The sequence below is a fragment of the Telmatherina bonti genome (genome assembly GCF_933228915.1).
Source record: "Telmatherina bonti genome assembly, chromosome: 23".
NCBI lineage: Eukaryota > Metazoa > Chordata > Actinopteri > Atheriniformes > Telmatherinidae > Telmatherina > Telmatherina bonti.
Genome location: NC_136632.1, coordinates 19566859 through 19580713, shown reverse-complemented (window position 1 = coordinate 19580713; position 13855 = coordinate 19566859). Strand labels below are relative to the sequence as shown.

The 13855-nt window shown below is 37.1% G+C and overlaps 1 protein-coding gene across 2 annotated transcripts in view; it reads right to left on the bottom strand.

Annotated features, from left to right (window-relative positions):
* osbpl8 (oxysterol binding protein-like 8) overlaps positions 1 to 11051 on the bottom strand; it is a 74562-nt gene extending 63511 nt beyond the window's left edge. For both annotated transcript variants that reach the window (XM_079262870.1, XM_079262871.1), the window contains exon 1: positions 10755 to 11051. The gene's annotated coding sequence lies outside the window, so the exon portion shown is untranslated. The remainder of the gene's footprint in view (positions 1 to 10754) is intronic.
* Between the last annotated feature and the right edge of the window lie 2804 nt (positions 11052 to 13855).

The following is a 13855-nucleotide window of genomic DNA, read 5'->3' as shown; positions in this document are numbered from 1 at the left end:
CTATGCGATCCTCCTTGCATAACAGAGAAGACATGAGACAGAAATGCGGGTAGATTCAAGCGTCACTATGCAAGCGTGCCAGTGATGCATTTTGATGGATTCGTGGACATCTGGGAGTCCAGAGAAAAACAGGGAAGTTGAGCATAAAGGTCAAAAGCAATATTCCAGCAACCAAAGAATGACCTTAAAAAAAGGAGAGTGGGAATATGACAGAATAGACGTTATCGCCACATGATTGGTGTCATCAGCATCTGGAGCAAAATCACCCACATCTTCATCTTAACTTGGGATTTCGACAACCATCTGCAGTCGTTCGGAGCAGTTGAACTGTATCAGGACACGTCATAAAGCCTGTTGTGTGATGTGACTTCACTGTTTCACAGCTGGTCAACTGAATGTGAAAACAGTCCAAAACTATGACACACATGACCATGTAGGGATTAGATTTATTGCCATCAAGTGCTGGCAAATCACAGCACACAAACATGGCAACGCGAATAAAACCAGTTCAAAGCAGCGTGCACGTGCGCAAAGAGCACAACAGGGGAGTGAATGAAGGACCTACCTCATGCAGCTCGAGCAGCAGAAAGCACCATTGTGTTCCACAACAGAGCCTCTAAGAGAGGAAAAGAGAGAGGCAGACGGGAGAGCGACCTCAAGATGACATCACCATATTTTTCTCCCTCCTGCTCCGAAATGTAGGCTAGGGCTGCAAGGTTTCTGGTGTCAGCGGTGGAGCAGCAGTACATGCTCCCTCTGTGTGACAGCAAAGACGGCTGCGCTCTACATGCTATATGAGCTGCCCCTGCTGCTCGGTGCTGATGAGACTCCATTGCCCTTGAGCCAAGATAAACCAAGATCCAAATTCCACCTATAAGACTAGACAGAGCTATCAAACAAATAAAAAATAGACATAGAGAATTAAACCACCTAAAATAGATGCGACTGGCATCATTTCTCTGCAAATCATGATTAAGCTCTTCTTTAAAGATAAGCGCATATAAAAAATATCCAATTCTGGACTGAGAAAAAAGCAAAATGCAGAGAAGCTTAGAGGCAACTATGACAGAATGAAATTGCCTAAGGCACTGCATCTTAAAAAGCAAAAAACGAACTGCTTTTGCAAACCTTTTTTTTTTCTGGGAAAGGCTTGTCTGTAATTTTCTTTTGTATTAAATTTACTCGGCAGTCCCTCTGGGAATCCATGATGTTGCAGCCACAACTGTTAACACAAATTCAGCCAGTCCTCGTGAATTATTGTTTCCATCTGAAATTTGATCTGATCACAAAAATTTTATGCAACTTTGACAAATCAGGGATTCTCATTTTGTGACTGGAACGTACAGATGTGTCCAAGAGAAACGTGAGCCGGTAGCTAGCAAACAATGGATAGCAACAATATGCCTTACATGCCTGCAGCCGGCAAAACCAATAAAAATAAATAAATAAAAAAAAAATTTTAAAAAAAGCACTTGCCAACTATCATCACCACTAAGGTTTATGAAAGTTTCCTTGAGTCATGCAAGAAAGTGGAGGTAAACTGATCCCGCATCACTGTGGTGGAGGACAAATAAAGACATTATTTCTCTACAATAAAACACAATATCTATGCAACGGTTTCCACTAGGTTTTTGACATTGGGGTGGCAGCCGACTGATGACAGAGGGATATTGCCATGCACAATATAGAGGAGAGGACAAAATTAATGTGACCTTCTTGGGAAGATCGGGGGTTGCTGCTGGGGGAGCAAGGCGCCCCCTAAAGACTGTTCTATAATTATTCCATAAGTCAAATATCTATGAGTCTATTTCAGAATTTTAATAAATGATTATGGTATGTACAACAAATATCTTCTTTTTTTGTTATTAAATGATACTTTTAGATCGTCTTAAACTACCACAACATTCCATAAAAACTGATACAAAAATCAAATATTTTAAATTGCAAAACAAAAAACCAAAGAAACAAAAGTTGAAACCCCAGAAGGACTAAATATTGGAATATCTCAGATAAAACAGTTGATTCCTGTTGGCTAACGGATCAGTTCATTACAGAAGCACTGAACAGTATTGATTTTAAGAGGGAATAAATGTTATGGTGTTGACTTGCACTAATTAGATTAATTGGCAAATCAGAGTTCCTCCCATTAATATAACTCCATAACTCATCTCTATCTGTCAGAGCTGTGCTCACATAACTGCATTAATGCATGATCTCAGGTGCCCTACAAACCTATTCAGCTGAACCGTGTTGAACTTTTCATTTTATTCTTATCCTATGTAAATATACTTGCTGCTATGTGTGTGTATATATATAAGACCTATAGATATACTGCATTTATATTTCTGATATTGATGCTGCTACTACAATACAATTTCTCAACGTGGATAAATAAAGCAAATCTTATCTTTTTTTCATGACAGTCTGCTAATTCTTACCCACATGGTTATAGACCATTTATTCCTATTTTGTATGTATATGTATATATATACGTATATATATACATATATATATATATATATATATATATATATATATATATATATATATATATATATATAGAGAGAGAGAGAGAGAGAGAGAGAGAGAGAGAGAGAGAGAGAGAGAGAGAGAGAGAGAGAGAGAGAGAGAGAGAGAGAGAGAGAGATCATTTGTATTATCAATTTGATAAGTGTTTCTCAGTTCCAGTCCTCATGTACAACTGCCTTGTCCGTTTCACGTGTTTTTACACTTTAACACACTTGACTGCAATAAATGGCTCATTAACAGGGTTGAAAGGACTTGATGAGGGGTCCATTAATCCAAATCAAGTTATTGGTGAAGGAAGACACCTTAAATAGGCAAAGCAGTGGTTCTTGAGCACCACAATTGATCATTGCTGTTTTAAAAGATGCCAAGTCCAAACCAACAATTTTACAGACTAAACATAAGAGACACGCACGTGCATAAGGAGCTGTTTTTAAAATTTTGACTGGTTTGGTTGTTTGTAGACAGGAAGGTTCAGGCACTGTTTAACATAAAAATGCTTTCATGCTGAAAAATCTCCTGAAGGCATCCAGTTCAGTTGAGGTTTCATATGTGCATATAATGAACCATTTTCGCCCTTAAACAACCACTCCTTCCAGTCTTTGGATAAGAGCAATGTCGCCACAGTTAGTCCTGACTCACTGCTCTGCTACATATATAAACCTTGAAACAGTAACAAGAGCATTTTGCAAATCCTGAATCCTTCCTCTGGGGTCGACATCTACTCAATCCTTGATGCCGTTATCAAGTTGACTTCGTCAGCTAACCACAAATTGCATGATTTAAACACCAGTGTTTGATGTGACTTGCCCATGAAGCATGCCTAATGACAAATAATAAATAAAAACAATGGTTTCTAAGAGATAAAACATGAACCCATTTTTCCCTTTAGGTTGGGTTCCTGCATTGTTGTTGTTTACGAGGAGGTCCAGGTGCAGGGGATACCTGCTGCCTACAAAAGACTTCCTATTGTGAGTGTTTTATGACAAAACAATATGATGGTCAGAAAAAAAGGTTTGTGTATTTAAAATGCCCCCCAAAAAAATAAATAAATAAATAATTACACACTGTATCACAGGACAGCACAGATGCTTATGTGGATGGCGACAACAGTGACACATCTGCAGGTAGGGTGAATAATAATACGTATTTGAATTTTTTTACTTAAAACAATTTTAAACATTTAGTTGTTATGAACTTTTTTTAAAGCCCTTCAGTGTTCTTGAACTCTCTTATCCTGTGGCATCAAAAAAGTTCAAATAAATTTCCATAATTAAGTCAGAGCACCTCTATGCTCTGACCTTCACTTGTTTTTGTGCTGGTTCCCTGAAGGTTTAAAACAGTCTGACTTCAAATAAACAACCTATTGCGTAATCCATTGCGGCTTACTTTCATGATGTCAACTAAAAACACTTTCTACCTAAAATCCTCATCTAAAAAATCTGCAAACAAGCCTATGGACGAAAATCTGGGTGAGTGCACAGTTAGTTTTGCCCTAAGCGAGGCAAGAAACTGAACAGAACATCAACTAGACTGAGAGAAAGTAAGATTAAAAACAGCACATAGCCAAAGGCTTAATTCTTAACCATATCTCACAGTTTAGGATCTCCGTGTAGAACAAAGGGACTGGTCTCTCACCAGCTCACAGGAAAAAACAGGCAAATGCTTTTCCAGACACTCTGTAAGAGACCAAACCACCATCCAGCACTTTTTTGATTATTTTTACCTAACTTAAAACCTTAAAAAGAAAAATGTGTGCTATTTTTTGGGAAAAGGTGGTGGGAAACATTACTAAAATAAATATTGCGTGAACAATTTGTGGAAATACTGCACAAACTTAGCAGCAGGTAGTGCTTAAATGCCATCCATTAACAAAAACACAGATGCAAAAGAAGGTATATAAGGAAACCATGGTGAGAGATGCACTGACAGCTTCAAAACAGTAGCTGCATGCAGGGTTGCAAGCTATCTTTCTTGTTTATCAGAGCTAAAGTCTAGACTGCAGAACAGTGTTGAATAATATTAGCACTGGTGATGTTTACACTAATATGCTAATGGGTGGTTATATTTGTAATGAGTGGTGAGCTTGTTATTTTGCCTGTTATTTTAACAAAGCTTGCCACACAAACACTCGCTGCTAGTTTAAGTTTTAAGCTAATCAATCAAAAGAGTGATACTATTAAGCTGACTGATTCCTCCAAACAGCTTTAACTCTCCATAGTTGCGTCTGCAAATAACTCAACAACTATAATCAGCTGAACAACCTTTATCATTTTCTTCTTATTGTGCTAGTGCACAGTAAAATGCTAGGTGTGGTCATTAGTCTAGCAGAGCTACCAGTGTTGTCTCACATAGACTTTATTCAGGCGGGTCAGCCTAGTTAATAGACAGACATACTTGTATATCTGGTTCCTATGAGCATGCTGACTTTTATTTACCATTTAAAATCTGATGATCTCTATGTCTCTGTTGCAAAAAACAGTGACAACAGACCCATCTGGGAGCCATCTGTTGGTTTTTCCTGCAGAAACAGTTTTCCCTTTTGTACTGTCACAAATTATATGAAAGTCTATGCTGCCAGTTCCACACCACCTTCATTCACACTACAATTTATGAGTCACCTCATGAATTCAGACATCTTTTTAAGGTGGATTGTGAGTATTGTCTTGCAACAGTCTGGCAGGCCGTTGTGCCAGTTATGAAGCAAAGTAGGATTCTTTTGTGTGAGTGGTGTGACTCACTCCTGAAATAATTTTACCATTAAACAGATGCTTCACCATTAAACAGATGCTTTTGAGTGTTTTTTTGCCTTTAAAAAAATGTATATAAATATATACATATAAAAAATGTACACATATACATACATCTATATATATATATACACACAGGGGATTCAAGGGCCAGAATTGGCCCACCGCAGTGTACTGGCCTGCACAATAAATCTTATAAATATGAGAATGACATTAAAAGCATTACTTGCATCTTTCTTTTGAATACAACTAAATGCATATTCTAATTTTGTAACTGGAGGTTTTTTTTTCCTTTGTATAAAACACAATGCCCACTATATATAAATATAATATAAATATAAAACATTTATAATGCAGAGGCATCAATTCTTCCACCTTTTATTCTTTATTGCTCAACAGATAATGTAGGTCAACTTATGTACATAGGAATACTACACAGATGTGGATATGTACAGATACATAAAAAAACAAAACCTTCCAACTCTTGACAAGTTACACTAACTATTATGTCATATACTGTATTTTTTTCTTTTATATTTCTGTAAATGTTTTTAGATGTAAGCGATGCATTATGATCTGTAAAATTAATTCACATTAAATAAGAAACAGGAAAAATGCTGCTGAAACTGTTTTTGTTTTTCCTCAAGATATTTCAGGGTGTTCATCTTTAAAACAATAATTTCTTAGATGTGAACATTTTGATAGTCTACTTATTTAGTGCACTTTACTATTTTACTCTTGATCAAATTGTGTCGTATGTGGCCGCTCAACTGAAATGCATTTGACACCCCTGACTTGAAGCAGTTAAGAGTAATTTAGTTATGGAGACCACCCGCCTTACATAAAATACAGAGCAACTTTTTGAGATGAGAGAAGATCTCCTTGCAATGTATGATGAAGCAGCAGTTCAGGTAGACAGAATTAAAATGCCCATACAACTCAAGTCTTGTTCCTGGACTCTAATGCTGCTGAACAGTGAAGTTAATGGGTCAGGACACTTAAAAAGGGCTTGAAGCGCCCCCACTCCTTCATCACCAACAAAGAAGTGTTCCTGCTGCAAGACCACCACAAGGTATCCCACTGAATCAACCACTGTCATTGCTGTAGTGTTATAAAATAAGCTAATTAAAAGTCTGTTTGCTCAGTGTTGTTTGATAGATGAGAATGAGGAGTCAAGGAATAATAAAAGGAAATGTAAACATTGCAGTATAGTTTCAGTGGAATCTCAGCAGCTGTTTTCATAAATATGGCTGCTTTCTTTCAGATGTTCATGAAAGAAGTTGAAGATCTCACGAGGGAAAAGCAGGGCAAAAATCAGCCTCTTCTGTGTGTGGCTATTGGATAAATCCACACTGACGTATGGCGAGAGGCAACTATCTCACTTTGAGCACATCTGGCATTTGTCAGAGCAAACGCATCCAATCAACCGTTCCACAGCCAGCGGCCCAGTGGGAAAGATTAACCTGAACTGCTGCACTGGACTTGGCATTTCAATAACTTCATGAGCATCAAAGCATTAGTGATAGCCGGCATAAATAACGGGGAGGCAGAAAAGATAAGGCCTGTTACGGTACTTGCTGACAGGTGAGTGTGTATTTAACGAGGGCTGAGAGGGTTGCGTTGCGGTCTTGTAACATGACGGCTGTGAAGGCTTTTAAAATGAGTAAATACGATTAAAGACTAAAAATACTAACTATATGTCTCATGACTCTAATGCTTCAACATATTACTTCCTATTGGAATCAGCTGAGATAAGCACTTAGCGTGTTCTTTCTCATTATTCATGAACACAAACTCCAGCGGTTTTTTCCTGCTTCACAGTTTTGTGATGTTCTGTGTATGAAAAAGATGCTTTGCTGCAAAATATTTAACCATTGGAGAGCTGAACTTCCTGATAAAAATGCCTACTCCTTAAATACAGCATGTATTAAGAGCGGTTCCTTTGTTCATTTCAAAGGTTTCATTGATCAGGAGTCAGGACATAAAAAAAAAATTACCAAGTCTTCACCAAGTCTTCAAATTCAATAAATACAATTTCAGAGAGACACGTGTCTTTGGCAAAATGCAGAAGCAGTGCATTATGTACATAGGAATACTACACAGATGTGGATATGTACAGATACATAATCAATTATCAGTTTTATCAGTTTGCCAATCTGGAGAGCTTAGGTGTGTGTTGGCAAAATTCTTACTAGTAGCAATTACCTTACAGACTCAACTGCTGCTGCTTATCAACCTGGGAAAAGGTTATAGGACAGCTCAAGACATTTGTCAACCTTACCAGGAATGGGTATACCGGCAAATTAACCCTCCCAGCCAGGGTGTAATAGAAAGGGCATATGAGAAAGGGCATATACCACATGAGGTACATTTCCGACTCTACAAGGCCTCAGGTAGCACGTTAGGCCACATTCACATCAGCCTTTTTGATTCAAATCTTAGTCTTTTTGCTCAGAAAGTCTGCTTCATTTAGGGAAATGTAAATGTGCCAAACGAATTCTGATTTGGACCGAAGAAGCGACCTCGGTCCACCCACAAATGCAGGTCTCCGTCCGTTTCAAGTGAACCAAATACAGGAAGTGAACTACCAAAAAAAGTCACTTCCTGCACTTGGTGTAGTATTGCATTGGGTAAATACCCTATGATAAATACATACTGATCGCGTTAAGGATCCTTTGCCTTGAATGTTGTTAAAACAGTGTCCATTGTTGCAGTGTATTTCTGCAGTATACTTGCATAAGAAGAAATTAAAAAAAAAAAAAAAAAAAAGCGATAGTTTTGTGCTCCATGTTTAGCTTGCAAGTGAAGGAAACAGTTTCCTTCTTCACATGGGTCTTGTCCTCTCGTTTGCTAAATACTAAACTAAATACTAGCGCAGCACCACCTTTGGAGATAAGGGGGATATATTATTGTAATGCTTTGGCTCATTTTACCAAAGTGCAGCATGAACGTGATCTCGTTTTTGCATGAATACACCCCCCTACAACTGTGCCAAGTACCCAATCAGACAGAACCTAGCAGAGTATTCTGATCTAAATGCATCCTTAAATGTTAAAATTCATGACAACAGGAACAGAAAAAGCTTGTTTGGGAGGACTGCCAGGACAAAGCTTCTTCTCTGTAATGTGAACATGGCAGCTCAGATTAGCTTTTTAACATTGCACCACAACAAACCACAAAACGTCTGCAACAATGTTCTTTGTACATATGATACACAAGTGAGAACAGGGCAGAATGTCTAATCACCACAAATGCCACATACCTCCTGTCAAACACAGGTGAGGTAGGGGAGGGATTATTTAGGCTCGTTCTACAGTATCTGAGCACCCTGCAGTCAATGAGTTAACCATGACTTTCTCTGTGAACCCAGTCATTCTGGAGTCAAAAGGCAAGATAAAATCATTTCATAAAACAAAAAATGATCCAGAACACATCACTAAGTCCACAACAGAATGGCTGAAAAGGAGAAGAATCTTTTCTTTCTTTATATAAAATATGTCTAAACAGCAGGATGTGGTGACTAAGGCTGATACTGTTAGACATTATGTAATCATCAACAGAAATCCCTGACAACATCTGACAGTACCAACAACAAATGCTCATTTTAGTACCCTCATGGACCACACAAAAACCCCTTGGGAACATTTAGCTGCTGCTGAACAAAGAGGAAACTGCACACAGGAAAAGAATCAAGTGGCTTTAAATGAGGTTCATGTAAAAGAAACAAAAAAACTCTACAACTTGTTTCATTTACATCGTCTGGTTACTCATCCATTTTCAAACGCAACATGAACATTATAAAGAAAACTGTAGACACAACACTAGAAGTAGTCAAACTGGTCAAACATGGATTTATGCAGAATTCTGAATCCCGAACATATTTGCTTGCACAGCCTTGTGAAATGGATGGCATGCAGGAAAAACATAACTAAGCAGCTGCATTTAATTATGCATTCTAAGTTAAGCATTGCACCAACATGCAATTATTCATAGCCAGGGGTCTCCTCAAGAGATATTTCCAAAATGTAACAATAACTGTAAATGTAAATAGATAGGGCTTTGCTGGATTGAAACAATTTCACTCAATAATATTTGTGTCATTATTAATGATTATTATGGGGATGGGTTGTTTAATAGTTTTAAAATATGTGCATTAAAAGAGCCACATCACAGGCTTTCACAATTTGCAGACCTTGAAATTACAACAATAAAAAAATAGACAAGTCAATGAAAAAATAATAAATCAATTAAGTTGAGCAAAAAAAAAGAGGTTTTCCTCAAAGCTGTGTCTTTATAAAAATAAATACAATTCTTTTTAGCTCCCGCTCTGCTCACATCAGCTGCTTGTATTGCTCTGTGGAATCTGGTTCAGTTTCCCGTTTCAGCTCAATGATACTCAACAAACCCAGAGAAATTATTTATAGCGTGTTTCCCCACGACAGGTCTCGAGCTATGATACTATTCTGGTGCTCCCAAAGCAGACTCAGCATTCAAATTCAAGGCTACATGTGGGCACCTGGGTAGTATGGAGTCAACACGTTGTGGTTTGACGAAAAGATGGATGGAAACTCCATTTGACTAACAAATGCACTGGTTTTAATAGTGACCTTGCATAGCTCCTCTTGAAAGTTTGCATGGATGATCAAATATGATCATCTCTATGCAAAAAAAAAAGGCATCTCCTGCACTAAAGGGGTTCAAAAAAATCTTCAGATGCAGGCCAGCTGATGCAGTATTTGCTTCCAGCTGTAAAAGCTAATGTGGATGCTAAATACAGAAACTGGACTGAAATAATGGCAGAGAAAGCTTTGTGAAATCGGAGGTGACAGCCTGGTATCTGATAGGATGCACCAGTTGCCTGACACAATTAGGAAGACTTCTCCTTGTCAGTCTCCTGTTCCTGCCTCTGGCTCCTGCCAAGTGAAAGTGGTAACAGAGCACCAGAACTGGAAAGGCTGCAGAATGCAACACTGCAGCAGGATCATATGACTGAAGATGATGCAGGAGGCTCACATGTAAACAGCTGGGGGTGGAAACAGTGGTCACAGTACCGCCAAAACCCTTCTCAAAACTGAACTATTCAGATCTTTCTTTTGTGCATCATTTATACACATTGGCCTGCAAGAAGTCCAAACTGGTTGTGACATTTTATTCACCACTTGCTGCACGCAACATGCGGAGTCCCTCACGCATGGTTGCGGTTGGCTAAGACGGTGAGGACTTTAAGTGAAAGTGTTTATAGCACGAGCTAAGACAAACAGGCGGAAGTGAAACGCAGTGAGAAGAAGCTGCTACACGTTCACATCAGTGCCCCTAATTCTGATTTATTACATAATAACACGCATTTCTCAACTGCAGTCACCCTGCCACATAGACACATGAGGAATTAGCAATTAAGCTATCCGCCTCTAATAAACAGCGGGGGGGGGTTAATGACGGAGTTTTAGGTTTCTAGTGTTGAGTTATTGTGACACTCACCTTTGCTTCGCTTGGGGTCTTCCTGTTGTCTAGATGGCTGGCTTTGGAGAAATAAACGCTGGTTGTAAAGTATACTGTCCGGCTGCTAACTGTTAGCCGTGGACGTTAAATGTTTATTTCTCTGGAGGATGATGGCTCGCGCTCTCATCGGCAAAGCAACGTCACGTCGATCCAAATTTTAAGTGCGAGAGATTCATGATTTAATTAAACTAATTCAGGAATATTCTCTGCTGACTGTTAGCTATTAATTCAGTCTATTTTTTTTTTTTTTTTTTTGGTCATCAATGCGGTCGCACACAATTCAGTCCCTTGGTTTGAGTGGGCAGTTGGAGGAAACCGGAAAATTCTATAGTTCCGTTTCTGTATTTCATAGTAAAAACTCCCATAATTTTTTTTTTTATGTTTTAAAATTGCAATAAATTTAATAGACACAAAATATTTACCTCTGTAATTATTTGTATAAGTATGCAGGGCTGAACTAGGTGGAGTTTCTTTTAATTTCGGTAAAAAAAAAAATTATGTAATAGCGGTGGAAATTATTTTATTTTGAAGGGACACACTATTTCCGATATACATGGTAAATTTACACGACATAAATTTCCTTGGTTTATATCTGCTCGGTGATCGTCTGAATTTCCTGGCTGAACAGGACGTGATCCGTCATTTTTCATTTAGATCGCTTCAGATCTTTCAGCGATAAATCAGTATTACGTATCACTACGTCACTTTCTTTGAAAATTGGTATTTTACTAGTTGGGCATAAATTTATATCTAGCAATGACCGTACTAAACAAATTAAGAAAAAAGGTAGGATGTGTTCATTTGGAAATATAAACAATTATATTTTGTGTTATGTAAAGAGTAACTGTTGTAAACTTACAATGTGACTTAGTGGGACACAAGAGGTACAATCTTGCCATATATGTCTACTTGGATATAGATTAGATTTATATCTCTAAATTGTGATTTGTATAACGCATGTGTTTATATACTGCGCAAGATTCAAATAAAGGCTTGGAAATGCTAATGTTTTGGTAAATGCTGACATCTGGTGGCTGCCGAGGGTTTAACTTTTAAAAATTAGGATAATGTGCCTTTTCATCCATTCATTTGCTCAGATTTATCATCAATTTAGGATGTTCTATTAATCATGTGTGCCATTAGATCGTGGGACAAAGCCAGAGTTTTCTGGAAAAAACAGGGAGACAATGTAAACAGAAAAGATTTCATCCAAATGGATGACATATACAAAGTCAGGACATTCTTGTTGTCTTTTTGTCATTCAAAGTCTGTTTTTAAAATAGGAGCCTTTATATTTTGTCTAAATTACTTTACAAATCAATCATGTTAATGCTACATATAACATCTATAATTGTTCTATAGCATTATCAGTTTCACAACAGAAGTTAATAACTACATAGTAATGTGAATTCAGTATAAATATAAATAAATATAATATAAATAATAAATAAATATAAATAAATATACTGACAAAGTTGTTAATTTACTAGATATTTGGAAGATAGTGCACCTGGATCCATCATGGTTGCAATCCATATAACCTGTATTTTTGGAATATCTTAAGTTTTGCTCCCCTTCTATCATCAGTTCAGGTCAGTCAGGTCTCATACCTCCACAATGACAAACTGTTCCCTCTCTTAGGCTAATTGCAAACATATATATATATATATATGTATATTTTATACTCTTTTTTTTTTTTACCTCTCTCTCTCTCTCTGTTTTTTTTTTTTTTTTTTGGCTTACACCAATATTACAAATGGCTTTATAGACCAAGAGATGACTTACACATCCCTTGAGATGTAGAATAAATCAGTGTTATTGTCTTGTTAAATCTGTGGATAACTATGAAAGAAAGAAACAAACAAAGAAGGACAGAAGTGCCAATATTTTAATTAATTTTTATTTTGTTTTATTTACAAACTTCAAGAGATGTGATATTGAACAAAATTTGAAATCTGTATTTTTTTTAAAGCTTTATTCATCTGATATCAGTATGTAGGAACTCATGAGACTGAAAAAAAACCAGACAATTTTGCAGAATATATAATAACTCCATTAAGGGAAATTCTACAATTAGCAGACCAATTGGTGTTCGGCATGGGACTCAGGATTGGATGTAAAATGTACATTCACCAAAGAATTATTTTTCAAAGCAGGACTTGGTTGTGGTTGTGACCAAGTATGGTTTGGCAGTGATCAGTTTCTTAATGGAAAATTGCAGAGAAGGATTGATACCACTGTCGCACAACTTTTAGGTCCTTAATGGCTCTGCAAGATCTTCATAACATCATAACATCATCAGTAAAGCCACATGGGCTGCTGGCATCAAACTCCAGACTAGTTTAATATTTCTAATTACAATTTACTAGTAAAGAAAATCAATATTATTTCTGTTGTAGGCTACATGTTGAGTCAAGGCCCAAGCTGAGTCTGTATTATCCGGTTCTTTACCATTTGGAGGTATGATGCAAATATTCACACACCATAAATTAGCTATCTTTTTTGTTTTTAGTGATGCTATAGTCTTACTAAAGTATTTGGCTTGGATTATTCATAAAAATATTGCTGCAACCTATTAACTTGAATTTAAATAATTTATATGTGAGTGATCTGACATAAGGGCTTCCTCACTTCGTTTATATAATGTTCTTAAAACTGATCAAGAAACTGAACAAACAAGAAAGCTGATTCTGTGCTTAGATAACTCTTGAGCCGCTGGAGCTGATTGTCCAAAGAAGAATGCTGCACAAGCTGATGAAGATGAGGATGGAGGATTCTTCTCCACAACACAGTGAAGAAACAACAAAGTGTGTTCGGTGAGAGGCTTCTTCAGGTCCACTGTAAGACTAAAAGATATAGAAGATCTTTCCTGCCAGCAGCCATCAGCCTCCGGAACAAGACCTCCTGAAGTTAATTATATACTACAATATTTAATTTCCCTTTGGGAATTAAGAAAGTATTTTTCATTTCATTTATTTAATTTCATTTCATTAATACAGACATACAGTGGACTCCTCAGGCACATAAAAAAAATAAAATAAAATAAAATAAAAAATACGATACACTACACTTTTAATCCA